This window comes from Oryx dammah, unplaced genomic scaffold, assembly GCF_014754425.2.
Source record: "Oryx dammah isolate SB20612 unplaced genomic scaffold, SCBI_Odam_1.1 HiC_scaffold_17, whole genome shotgun sequence".
NCBI classification, from domain to species: domain Eukaryota; kingdom Metazoa; phylum Chordata; class Mammalia; order Artiodactyla; family Bovidae; genus Oryx; species Oryx dammah.
The window spans coordinates 45325037-45338940 of record NW_024070201.1 but is presented as its reverse complement, the minus strand read 5'-3'; the positions used below and the strand labels follow the sequence as shown (position 1 = coordinate 45338940).

Genomic DNA, 13904 nt, shown 5'->3' with positions numbered 1-13904 from the left:
TTAATCCGCGTCCTCCTGACTGGAGCTATCCTCACAACTCTCACCAAACCACCCCTGACGAAAGGTTTCCACTGGTTTGCCGTTACTGATGGCAGAGAACTGCTGCCCACTCTGGATAAAAAGAAAACAGATGCATACACCCAAATTGTGTCTGCAGTTTTAAGGGTTCATGGACACTAAGTATAGAATGTCTATTCACAAGACAAAGCCCAACCCCCTTAATATACCCTCCTGACCCGAGCCCCACCATCTCTCCACTATGCCTCACATTCACTTTCCCCCACTGCAGCCTGCGCTCCTACACTAAACCCCTCACCTGTTCCCCCCACAACTTCTTGCCTTGTATGAACTATGCTCTCGTCCTGAGATATCCTTTAAAGATCCTGTCCAACTGGCCATCTCCTGCTCGAACTTCAAGATGCTGTCTTCTGTGGATGTTTCTATGCTATCTCTTTGACCTTCCTGCAGTGCCTACTGAGTAGCCTACTGGGCTCTCACTGCTTTGGGTGCACACTGACAACAAACTGCATAGCAGCCTTGTTTTGCTCATGTGTCCGCCCATCTCTCCTCTCCTTCCATGCTGAATCAGAAGATCCCTAAGGGCAGCAGCTTGAGGGTCTTAGTCTCAGGTTCTCCAGCATTTGGTAGAGGTAGCGTGAGAGCAGGCAATCAGTGCAGAATGAATGGCCAGAATCTCATAACTGCACACTACCACCCTCACCTACTGACAGAAGGGGAAGTGTCCCTGGACATGCCAACTCTGTCACACACAGATGCGTGTGAGCCTGTGCCCCTGAGGCACCACGGTCAGAACTGTGGCCACAGAAGTGGCTACTGAAGTGTGTCCTTTGGTCTTTTGAGATTTGCTCTGCTCTAGGACTTCCTGTCCTCCTCAGGGATGAGAACTTCTGATCCTCTACTTATACTTCCAACTCCATCTCTCCCATCTGTGTGAGACAATGAAAAGAGCTGGGACCCTGAAGTTTGAGTCCAGTCTGAATGTTATTTTCCTAATCCATATAACGGCCATGGTAATGCCTAGTATCTGCGGTTTTGTGAAAATCACAGGTGATGGAAATGGGAGCCCAGAGTTGGGCACTTTGTAGGTGCTCTCGCCTGGGTTCCCAGCACCATTCCTGATGAGGCTCTTCATCCTGGCTTCAGAGTTGGAGGGTTCACTAAGACCCCTCTTCCCAGAGCTCAAGTCTGCAAAGCCTAAGGAGCTGCCACATGGAATAACAGATCAGAGGAACTGAGAACAAGAAGGGCGGCGTGAGCACAGGCCTGACCAGAGAGGGGAGAGGCTCAGTGTACAGAGGTGGTGCAGCGGCCAGGGGCGGGGATCTAGGCCTTGAGACTGGGGTATGGGTCAAGGGTTAGGAACAGGTCCTATTCATTTAATCAGTTAGAGCAGAGAAAGCAGGGTGGGCAGAGAAGATAACGGACAGTGAGGTCAATGTACTTCTTACATTCTGTATTAGGGTTCTCTGCACCCAGAGACAGAATGTCAGCTGTGTGAGGGCCAGGACTGTATCTGAATCACCGTTTTGTGTAGCACAGGGCATGCACATGATCAGCATGTTTTCTGAATGAAAAGATGCATGAATGATGTGAGGTAACTCTCAGGTGAGTGATCAGCCTTGAGGAGGCATCCAGGCCCAGGCAGATGTCCCTTCTCCCAAGTCGTGCAGACCTTGGTGCCCTCCTGGTGCCATCCTGGGTCCCTGTCCAATGCAAACTCCCGCATACACCCTCACAGTGGACGCACAAAGGTGCCTCCTCATGAAGTCACAGGCCCACACACAGCCAGGCACACAGATGCACAGACTCGAGTATGGGCAGACCGGCACACTCCATACACACTCACACTCACATAGACAGGCTACTCTTACATATACAGAGATACCCTTCCTCACACATACAGAGAAGCAGGTTATCACTCACACACACGCATTCATTCACCTGGAACCTTCCTCCACTATCCACACATGCAGGCACATGTACAGACACACACAGGAATGCTTTTGTCCACATAGATACACACACACAGAAAGACACTTTCCCACAGGCCTCACGTAGACAAGCACACGCACATACACACACACACACCCTTCCTCTCATGGACACAGACAGACCACATTCACCCCTGTGCAGACTCCCGCTGGCAGACCCACCCACACGCCGGCACGCTCTCACACACACTGCCGGGGCACTCGTGGTCAGCTCTGCGGCTGCAGCTGTGACCTTGAGGTCCCTGGGGCCTGTCTGGACTGTGCCTCATCACTTCCTGCTCCAGGGCTTCCAGCTCCAAACTCGAACTCCAGACTCTCTCCCGAGACTGTCTCATCCTCTCTCCAACTCTCTTCTCAGCACCATCTCCCCATCTGTCCAGGGTTTCTCACTGCTTCTTCCCCAAGACTTGCTCCTCCTCCCTGTTCCTGTCTCTTTCCCTCTCCAGGTCTGTCCCACCCCTTCCCCCAGAGCTGGTCTAAACCATCCATCTTGTCTGTTTTCCCAGTCTGTCCTGCCTCCTACCCAGATCTGCCTTCTTTCTCCCCCTCGACTGGTCACAGTGCTTCCCCCGCCCAGATCTCCTTGCTACATGCCCTCGCCCGGTCCCAGGCCTGTTACTCTGTCCTCTGGCTCCATCCTGCTCTCCCCCTCTAGCCCCACATCTGGGCCTCTGGAACCACAGCTGGTTCTCATTAGGAGGGGGAGGGGCGAGACTGTTCATTGGGGCCTGCAATGTGATGTCAATCCACACCCCCCCCACCCGCAACACACACACACAGCCTGTGTGTCTACAGGACCTGGGAGCAGGGGGAACATGGGAGAGGAAAGAGGTGGGCTGTGGGGGAGTCACGGGGGGACCACAAGGGAAGGGTGCTCCAGGAGGAGGAAGAGGAGTGGCCCGAGGTGCAGAGGGGAAGCAGGCTGGGGGAGCTGGCACCTCGCAGGCCTCCTCCCTCAACTTCCTGTCCCAGGGCCAGGAAGGGGCAGGGACCAGAAAGACAACAGGGTGAGGAGGGGGCTGCAAAAGCCAGACTGGCCCAGAAGTGGAGGAAGAAGAGGGCAGCCATAGGCAAAAGGAGGTGGAGGTACAGGGCCAGGGAAAAAGGAGAAAGGAAGAGAGGCGAGGGTTCTCACAGGGGATGACTGGGAGCAAGCCTCGGGGAGAGTGAGTGTGTGTCGGCAAAGGAAAGAGTGAGGAGTTCACACAGAAAGGAGAGGCAAGTCAGAGACGGGAACAGCTGGGCTGGAGTGAAGGGGGGGGCATAAATAAAGGAAGGAGTTAGGGCTGGGGAGCGGGTGTGGGGAACAGAAAAGAGGAAAGGAGGAGTGAGGACAGGAGGAAGAGGAGAAGGCTGACAAGCTGGGTCCCCTGGATGCCCCCTGGACAACCTCATGGATGGGCAGCTGGGCAGTGCCCAGGCCTGGCTCTGTCCCTCCCGAGGACTGGTTCCCATTAGGCACCTCAGGGAGAGGCCGGGACGGATGTGAGCAGAGAAGGCAGAAGGAAAATTTCTTTTCTGAGCTGTTAGTGTGTTGGCAATTCATAGACGGTGCCTTATTTAATCATCTTGATCACCCTTAACAGCCCGGGTCAGGGAGGCATCCCACCTTTCAGTGAGGAAACGGGCTGGGAGTGAAAGAACTGTCCTGAGTTAACACAGCCTTTTCTTTTTTTTAACTAAAACACTGATTTATTTAACGATTACTAATCTAGCTGCGGACTGTACCCCCTCCAGTTGCATGTCTTCTCCTCCCCCCGAAAAGTTACTCTTCAGAATTAGGTTTTTATCATTTCTAGTATGTCTTTATCACTTCACTGGCTTTAAAGTGATCCATTTTATTTCTCTATTTCTTGTGGTTATCTTTCAAGTTTTAGCATCTAGACTTAGCTTACCAAAACCTGAAGTGATTATTTTTGTCCTCCTTCTGACATAGCCTTGATCTTATCCCAGGAGTATGCACTCCACATTGCCTGAGATTTACAGAGAAGAGAAAGATGGAGTGAGGCAGAAATTACAGGGGAACTGAAGGGAGAGACTTAGCAAGACAATGGAGACCTGGAGAAGAGAACCCACAGGAGGAGGGGCACCAAGGACAAGGTGTTTGTAGCCCAGGTCAGTAGGACCTGAGACAGAGTAGGCACAGAAGAAAAATGTGAGGAGGTGAGGTTGACAAGACTTGGCCACGGACCTTTCAGGGAGGGTGAGGGAATAGAAGAGCTCTAGCCTGACTCCAGTTAGTGCTGGTCTGATGACTACTGTGGGGCCATTAGGATACCAAAGAGGAGAGCCATTTTGGAGGTGCCTGTTGGGGTTTTCTCATGCGGATGTCCCTCACACAGTTAGATTTGCAGGTCTGAAGCTGAGGAGAGAGGTCTGTTTGGAGATATGGATTTGGACCAACCAAGGAGTAACTGAGAGCCATGGGTGCAGAGACCCATCAGTTAGGATGTGTGGAGAGAAAAAAGAGAGTAAGACAGAACCCTGGGGAAGAGTACATTCAAGGGGCAGCCAAGGAGAGCTTGATTCTTCTTGGAGAAGAAAGAGGACGCCGTATCTCAGAAGTTAAGGAGGCAGCATTTCAACAAGGATGGAGGGGTCGGTAGTGTCCAATGCTGCTGAGAGGCCAAGTTAGATGAAGACTGAGAAATGACTATTGGTTTTAGCAGTAATAAGGTCATAGTGATCTTAGGGAAAATCATTTCAGGAGACTCGTAAGGGAGCAAGCCTCCTGCAATGGGAAATGACAGGGAACGAATGAACTAGCCATAGACAAGATGTCAGCATAGATTCATCCTTCAACACGTGCTTACTGCACACCTAGAAAAGAGAGGCAATGTGTCATGGTCAGGAAGGACAGGACAGTGCCGAAGACTGGACTTGGGCCAAACCACTCTGGGATTTCTCCCCAGCTTCTCACTTGCTAGTTATGTAACCTTTGGTGAACCACTTAAACGTTCAGTGCTTCCATTTGCTCATTTATAAAATAAGAACATAATAACACTACAGTGCATTTGCAGTTAGAATAGTATGTGGCATACAGTAGGCATTTTATAAGTGCACAAGGATGGGCTATTACTACAGTGGTTAGGAAGATGGGCTCTGCTGAGTCAAATTCAGACTCTGCCGCTTATGGTGTAATCCTGGGAAAATTGTTTAATCTTTCTAGGCCTGAGTTTTTTCTTTTGTAAAATGGGGATCAAAGTGCCTGCTTTATATAGTTGATAGGGGAGTTAAATGAAAGAATGCCACAAAAACTTTAGCATGGTGGCTGGCACACAGTGAAGGCTCAATAAATGTCGGCTGCTACTGTGTGCCAGACATTCACAATAACCCTGGGATAAGTGTTATTCTACAGGTGAGGAGACAAAAACTCAGAGCAGGTAGCAGAGAAATATCTGGAACACAGCTCCGACAGACTCCAAAGTTAGTGCTTTCTCATCCAAAACATTGCTTCTCTGCTGGAGGACCTGGAACAGCCTGATAAAGGGTCATGGAAGTGGCCAGGCAACTGACCAGGGAAGGTGCCTGAGGAGAACTCTGGGTAGGAGAGTAATTCCAGCGTGCACACATGGTGGATCAGAGGTGATCAGTGACAAGGCAGTTACGAGTCCAGGTTGAGGGTCAGGTGGGCGTGGGGTCAGAGGGGAGAGGCGATGAGAGGGGAAATGACCAGAGGAGGCTGGGAGGTTTCTAGAAGACAGAGGGAAAAACAGGAGGGATGGGTCCAGGGCATGCATGTGCAATAATTCATTGATACATTTATTCAATTAGTATCTATTGAAGACCTACAATGTGTCAAACACCATACTAAGCAGTAGAGGCATAGCAGTACCTGGACAGATCACATCCCTGCCTTCATGGTGTTCACAGGTTGGGAGGCTTGGGCAAGGATAGGCAGGGCAGGGTGAGGGGGCTAGGGGTGGTGGGATGAGTAGCAAGAGCCTGGTCTTAAGGTCTAACTCTCACAAGGAGAGTCCAGGCTACACAGGAGGCCGGTGAGAAGGCAGAGAAGTTGGAGATGTAGCGGGAAGAACGAGTTTGGGGAAATGAGACGTGGAGAAGAAGAGTAGTGGAGGGACTGAGACTGTGGAAGTAGAACGAACTAAATTAAGAGTTGAACATTTAACAGTCATTTTCTTTCTCAATCCTCAAAGCAACTCTACTGTTACCTCCATATTCAACTGAGGAAAGGGAAGCTCAGAGAAGCTAAGGTGATCCAGGTGATAAATGGTGTGACTGGAAGGTGTGAAGTACAGCCCTCCTTTCCTGCTTCCTTTCCTCCCTTTCCTCCTTCCTCACCAAGAATATGAGAGTGTGTTCCAGGCTCTGAGAAGAAATAGCTCCCTCCATTGAGCAACTTAGACAGGAAAACATAAACAACAGTCCTGGGGGTTCTAGGTGGACTGCCAGGAAGAGATGCCCTCTCAATAGGGGACAGAGGAAGTGAGAAGCCCCTCCTAAGTGGCAGAGGCTGAAATGCCCAGAAGGAAGAGGATTACCTGGAAATATAGACACCGGAGCTGAAGGGAGCGGCAGGCAGCAGGGAACCAGGAAGGCGATGGGATCCAGTAGCTTGAACCCATCAGAGGGGCTTTTGCTTGCAGGTGCCAGGGCATCAGAAAGTCTGATCTTACTTCTGTTACTACTGACAGGCAGAAAAAAAGAGGAAGATGGCACAAGTATCTGGAACCTGATATGGGGAAGGGTCTGGGTGCCAGGAACAGGAGGGCACAGCGTGGTATGTGTGAGGGGGCTGTTAGCAGAAGGGGCAGCCTATGACACCTCCTAGGAAGGGGGCCTGGTGGAGGAGAACAGATGGAGCAGCACCATAGTACTGTGGCCTGATAGCATGTCACAGCTTCCTCGGCTTCTATTCCCTCCAAGAACCCCAACAATCACATGGTCCAATAGATTTGGATCTGCAAATTTCTGGTGTTTATTAGATATTTGGCAGCTGAATGAAAGAGAAATAAAGTACAGATTGGGAGAGAGGAAGAGGGTCTAGGAAAAGAGAAGCCCAGGTGAAAGAGAGAGAAGAGGAGAGCATAGGGGGAGGAAGGACAGCTTGTCGGGGAGGGGACTGGAAACGTCTCTACTGGGTACGTGGGCATGTGTGGAAGTGACTCTATTGTGCGGGCAGCTGAGACCAGCAGTCAGTCTTCTGAAGAGTGAATGAGCGTGAGGGAGGCGCTGTGAGGTGCCTCATTCCTTCATTTGTTCACTGCCAAGCGTCTCTAGAGGAACCTGGGGATGTGAAGATGAATAACATGCAATCTTGCCATTAAGGACGGCCCAGCCCAGGCAGAGAGATAAAAAGTAAAGAGGCAATGACAACAGTGAGACAAGAGGATTCCAAGCTGGTCTGGTGGTCAGGAGAGGGAGAGTCTGAGAAGAGAGCTGAGGATGGGAAGGGATCAGCCAGGAGACAAAGGGAGTAAAGGGCTTTTCAGGCAGAGAGCAGTATGTCTAAAGGGCCAGAAGCATGGAAGAATGCAGCGTCTTTGGAGAACGACAAGGAATTCAGTATGGCTGGGACTTGCAATGTGAGGGAACTATGGAAACGGGACAGGCTATGAGGCTGGGGAGGCTGGGGAGAGTCAGATCGTGACAGATCTCTGAAGCCTCCTTAATGTGGAAATCTCACCCAAGATAGTGTAAGGATACTGAAAACCGCAAGCAGGGAATGCTATGGCTGGATCTGCATTTTACGGAAGATTGGATTGGAAGAGGAAAGAGTAGACTAGGAGTAGACTTGTCTAGGGAGACAAGTTAGGAGGCTTTTGCTGTAATTCATGTGAAAAGATGGTGAGATGAAGGAAGTAGCTGAGCCCATGGATAAAAGGGGATGGCACATCAGAGAAAGCTGGGAAGGAAGGAGAACCAACAGGTTCTAGGTTATAGGACATGTAGAGAAGAGAGTGGCTACCGTTAATTTCTGGCTTTGTAGCTTGTTAACTGAGTGGAGACGGTGGTTTGGGGGAAGAAGGAAGGATGAGATCAGGTCTGGGACATGTTAGGGGACTCTATAGTATGGGCTCAATAGTAAAAATCCAAAAGGAAGCAAGTCTGCAGGTCTGGGGGTCTGAAGAGAGATCTGGAAGAAAGAGTTATTTGGGAGTCATCAGCTTATTCATATGATAATTAAAGCCCTGGAAATGAATGCGATAGATCACCCAGAGGGGTGTATACAGTGAGATGATAAGAAGGTCCAAGTCAGAACTCTAATAAATCGTAACACTCGGGGGTCACTCAATCACACATAGCGTGCATGCATGCCCAGTCGCTCAGTCGTATCCAGCTCTTTTCGACCCCATGGACTGTCGCCTGCCAGGCTCCTCTGTCCATGGGATCGTCCAGCCAAGAATACTGAAGCGGTTTGCCATTTTCTCCTCCAGGGGATCTTCCTGACTCAACGATCAAACCTGTATCTTCCATGTCTCCTGTATGGCAGGCGGGTTCTTTACCACTAGCGCCAGCTGGGAAGCCCTGGGTGCCACCCAAAGGTGCCCCCAAAGCAGACAGAGAAGGGACAGGCAGGAGGTGTTCTGAGCGAGGGATGCACAGATCCCACCCTACTGTGCCATCATCTGATTATTTGCCTGTCTCCTTTGCCAAGGGCAGGAACAGTGTTTTCCATCATCATATTCCCACCACCTAGCAGTGTGGTTGGGACATAAGAGCTCATCAAATGTTGACAGAATAAAATAGTGGTTCAAAAGGCATAAGACATGAATGATTCAAAGAGGAAATAACAGTCAACAATGTTGGACCCTGCCAAGAGGTCAAGCAGCTGAGGACTTTTGAAAAAAGCCCCTAAATCTGGCAAACAAGAAATCATGTTCTCTTAGGGAGAGCAGTTATATAGATGGGGCAGGAATAAATGTGAGGTCAGGAGGTGGGAACAGTTCGGTGCAGAAGAGCTTTTCACAAAACATGGCAGTGAAGCAAAGCGAGAGAGCGTCTTAGCTAGTCAGGTATTTCAGAGTGTAGGAAAGTAGGAGAGCCTGGAGGCTCTTCACGTGCTCACAGGAGGAACGAGGGCACAGGGAGAAACCAGACACATGGATAAGACTCAAGAGCACTTCGTCGAGGGAGGTGTCCCCTGAGGCCGAAGTGGATGGGATCTGCAACAGCCGAGGGAATTTAAACTGGATGCCTCAACTTTCCCAGTGGCCGACAGATCAGATCTGTCTGTCGTGTCCGCTCTTCCTTCCTTCCTCCCTCTCCTTCAGCCCCCACATCCATCCTGTCACTGAGTCCTTCTGACCCCACTGCTTAAAGAATTCTTGAAGCTACCTACTATCTTGACTTCTACTGCCATTCTTCCAGTTCAGCCCAGCATTATCCCCTCCTGGGTTCCTCCAAAAGCCAACTATCCCCTTCCTTTCAGATGCCTCCCTCTAGTCTCCACACTGATGTCAGAGTGGTCCCTGTAAGACAGATCTGATCATATCACACCACAGCTTCAAACTAACCCTTCCTCACCTCTCCCAGACTCTCTGACCCACCCTCACGTCGTGCTATCAGTGCCAGGCTCATTAGATTGCTTTCCCCCTCAGACGTATAATACTTTAATGTGGGCTTTCCAGTGCTGCCCCCTTGGTTTGGCACACTCTCCACACACTCCACCTCACCGCCGCCTCTCTTTTGCTTGGTAGCCTCCTACTTACCTATCAAGCATAAGCTTCAATGCCACTTCCTCCCCAAACCCTCTTCCAGTTCCCCTTCAAGGGCTTGGGTTGGCTTGCTACGTGCTGCCATGCCACCGTGCTCACCTCATGGCCTGTAAGCTCCGTAAGGGCAAGGACCATGTCTATTTTGTTCACCCTTGTAATGCTAGTGCCTATCACACTGCTTGGCACACAGTAGGTGCTTAATAGGTGTTCGCAGAATAAATGATTCAGTGGGTTGACTAATCAATCTGCTGAAGACAATGAGGGATGTAAGGTGAAGGGATGTAAAAAGCTAGAAAATATTTCATCTATTTGTTTATTTATGGAGGGCCCAGTTGAGGGTGCAATTTATAGAAGCGTGAATTTATAGAAGCGTCACTTGGTGTGGTTGGGAAATGATTCCAGCTGGGTTGAGACATTGTGGGACGGGTGGGCTAAAGACAATAACAGAACAGAGCGGTCAAAGAGTGGGTGAAGTGATGGTCTTGGACATATAAGCTGGAAGGAGTATAAAGCCAGAAAGAGAAGATTAGGAAAAAGCAAAAAGGTCAAGGGCAAGGGGTCACTGTGAGGCTGAAGGGTAACTGGAATGGGAGTGAGGGCATCAGGGAGCTCAAAGGACTCAGGAGGCCGTGGGCAGAGTGGAATGTGGGTACAGAATTTCAGAGACAGACCAGTTGCTCTGAGTGGTCCTGGGAGAGGAGACGGCAGCAGGAGCTGAAGAACTCAAGACTGAGGCTGCACTTGGAGGGACACTTAGAACCACGGCAGGGTACGGGTGAGGGAAAAACTGATCTAAGTCCCCAAGTTTTCAAGGAACCAGAGGGTAACCCTGGGAGGTCTATGGGTGAGAAGAAGCCTTGGTGTGAGCATCCTAACTTAACGGGAGTTTATTCAGCAGTTGGGACCGCTCAGTCTGTGGCGTGTGCGTGACACCCAAAAGTGTTTCTTATGGGATGTACAAAAAGGTGTTGGTAAGAGTGACTGCAACACAGCATCCCGTTAGTGTCAGGTCTCTGAGACACCTGCTATGTACAGACAGCCCTGAAGTACAACCTAGACGTTGGTGGGCTGTGACAGGTTCCCAGTGGATGCACGCTGCTCCGGCAGTGTCTCAGGAGAGGTGCTGGCAGCAGCCGTGTCGCCACGCTGTGCGCTGGCTTTGACAGAGGTCCTGTGGGAATGTGTTGGCTGCACCATTTCTGCTGTGGGTGTGCACTGTTCTCAGAGCACCTTCTGTAAACGTATGTTGGCTCTGACAGTGCTTCTGGGGGGGCGTGTGATGGCTGTGAAGGCATCTCTTGGACGTGTGCTGCCTGTGACTGTGTCCCCTGTGGGTATTTGAGGAGTTGACATTAGCAACAATATTTTTCTGGCCTGTGACCCCGTGGCTGCGGGCCCAGCCCACGCCACACTGAGTTCATTGTGCTTCTGGACCTCCCCTTCCCCACCCCCTCCACGTGGGCCGAGGCTGGTGGTGACCTCCCTCTGTCCTCTGTGCGGGATTCTGATCTAGGCAGCCTGGACCCAAACTCAACACAGTCTGGGTGACAGGCCTCCAGCCTGGGCTTGGCCTGTCTCTTCTCTCTTTCTCTTTACTTCTCCCCCCTCAGTTTCTTTGTCTCAGTTTGTCTGTCACACACCCATCCTCCACATTCTGACACATGGCTCCCACAGAGGCGGGCAACACACACACCCACACACCACACACACCCACACACACACACTGCCTCACAAGGACTCGCTCACCAGACACACACTCACTCTGATCCACACCCCATCATAGTGACACGCACGTACACACGGCCAGACACATACACGCAGACACACAACTTCCCAGTGACACGCACTGACTCACACTAGGCGATGCACTCGCGCTCACACTCACACTCGGAGGAGCACACACACACCCTGCCCACACCCCCGGCACACTCACGCCGCCACACACCCGACGCGATGACACACGCAGCACAAAGACCCCCAGCCCTGCCCCCACGTTCACGTTCACGCTAGCCCTCGTCCCGCAGGCCCAGGCCCCCCCTCCCCCATTGTCTCCGGCTCAGAACAAAGCCCCCGGCTCCGTCGCCGCCACCGCCGCCCGGGAGAGGCCGGCGGGCCGGCGGGCGCGGCCGGACGGGCCGGGCAGCCGCGGGCACTAACCTCCGCGCGGCGCGGGCTCCCTCGCCCGGTCCTGGGGCGCCGTCCGGCGCGGTCAGCCCCCGGGGCAGCGCCTGCCCGCGCGGGGCCTGGGGCTGCGCATCGTCCGCCGCCGCTGTCTCTCAGTCCGCGAGCAGCTCCGGGCGACCGGCCGTCGGTCCGCGCGCCCCCGCCCGTCGATCGGTCCGTCCGCCGCCGTCGCCGCCGCCGCCGGGGCGCCGCCTCCTCCACAGCCGCCCCGCGGAGGATGCGAGATTCGCCGCCGCGGCCCCGCGCCCCCGCCCCCCCCCCCCCCCCCCCCCCCCGCCGCGGCCCCCCCCCCGCCCGTCCTCCCTCCGCCCCTCGACTTCCCGGCCCCATCCCCGGCCGGATCCGGCCCCGGCGCCGCGCCGTCCCCGCGTCCCCGCTCCCTTCCCTTCTCCCGGTCCCAGCGCCCGGTCCCCCTTCCCCGTCCGGCTCTCCGCCTCCCCTCTCCGCGTCCCCGTCTCCTTCTCGCCCTGCTCTTCCGTCTTCTTTCCCGCCCCCTGTTCCCCCACCGTCCCCTCTTCTCCCTCACTGTTCTACTCTCCTCCCCTCCGAACCCTTTTCTCCCCGTTCCCCTCTCCTTTTCCCATCGTCTTCCTCTCGCCCCATCTCTCCGTTCCTTCCTCTCCAGACCCTTGTCCTCCATCCCTTCTCCTGGGTCCTCTCTCCTCACCTCTTCACCGCACCAGTTCTCCCCATGTCCTTTGCCTGCCCTTCTCCCTTCCCGTCTCCCCACCTCTTAACCGCTTCTCCTTGTCCCTTTCTCCGTGTTTCCTCCCCACATCCCCTTACCTCCCAATTTCCTGTCATCTCTCTTTGCCCATCCTCTTCTTCCTTGTGAATCTCTCCATTCTCTCCGATCACTTCTGTTTATCCCGTGCTCTTTATTCCTTTCCCCATTTTCGTCGCCTACTTCTCCCTTCCTCGCTTCCTCTTTTATCCCAAAGTTGAGGCTCCAGATGGAAGGGACTGGAACGAGGGGATTTAGGATGGGTGTCTCACTCAGGGTATATACTTCTCAGAAAAGAAAAGCGAGATGGAAACTGGGCAGGGAGGTGGGAAGGGTCTTGAGGGGCCAACTGAGAGAGAAAATGAAAATAAGTCCATCAGATGGAGGCGTGGAAGAGTTTTGATCCCTCTTCTCCGTCTTTCCTTAATGACTGAGTGTAGGCTGTTAGTCTAAAGGTATTCTGGACTTGAGACTTGTGCAAGTGGTATAAAGAAATCAGGAACTTCTGGGGAGAGAGATAAGTTTCGATGAAAGCAGAAGGGAGTGTGATTTTTTTCAAGAGGAGTGAAGAAGACGCTGGAATCCTTGATAGCATCCAGGTTTCTGGCTTGGGCAGCTGGGTTTGGTGGTGACGTTCACTGCCTTGGACAAAAGGAGGAGGAGTAGCTTGCAGAAGGCTGATTTAGGAAGATGATGACTTTTGATTTGGGCTGCTGACTTTGAAGTGTCTGTTGGCTAGGTAGGTCTGCAGCTTAGAAGAGCGGTCTGGGATGGACATAAATATTTGGGAATCATCTGCAAATACCATATAAGCTTGAATATAGGGTGAGGTTTTTGCTGTTTTGTTTTTCCAAAATCATACCAAAGGAAAGAGGGAGTAACCTTATACTTGAGTCCTTACAAAGTCTCTCATATTACAGGGTTTGCTCTCATTTACTTTATTTTGAACAACAAACCACTGGATAGGGCAGTATGGTATGGTGACTAAGCCTGTGGACTCTGGAGCCAGACTGCCTGACTTGGGGTCCAGACCCTGCCATTTACAAGCTGTGTGGCTTTTAGAAATTCACTTAACCTGTCTTTGACTCAGTTTTCTTATCTACAAAGCAGGACTTAGGGTTAAATTATTTAAATATGTAAATATACTTGGCACATAGTAAGTGGTCCATAAATGCTATCTATTTTTACTGTTTGGCCAAGACCCATTAACCTGAAATGTCCTCAATAATGGTTGCCTGTATAGGTCACTTGCCACAGAATCGATAGTCCCAGCTTTGATAACTATTCCTGGTAATACAGCCTCAC

The 13904-nt window shown here is 52.0% G+C and overlaps 1 protein-coding gene across 1 annotated transcript in view; it reads right to left on the bottom strand.

Moving 5' to 3' along the window:
• The window catches only part of DCHS1 (dachsous cadherin-related 1), a 37218-nt gene extending 25196 nt beyond the window's left edge, over positions 1 to 12022 (bottom strand). Inside the window, exon 1 of the mRNA XM_040258504.1 lies at positions 11849 to 12022. The gene's annotated coding sequence lies outside the window, so the exon portion shown is untranslated. The remainder of the gene's footprint in view (positions 1 to 11848) is intronic.
• Between the last annotated feature and the right edge of the window lie 1882 nt (positions 12023 to 13904).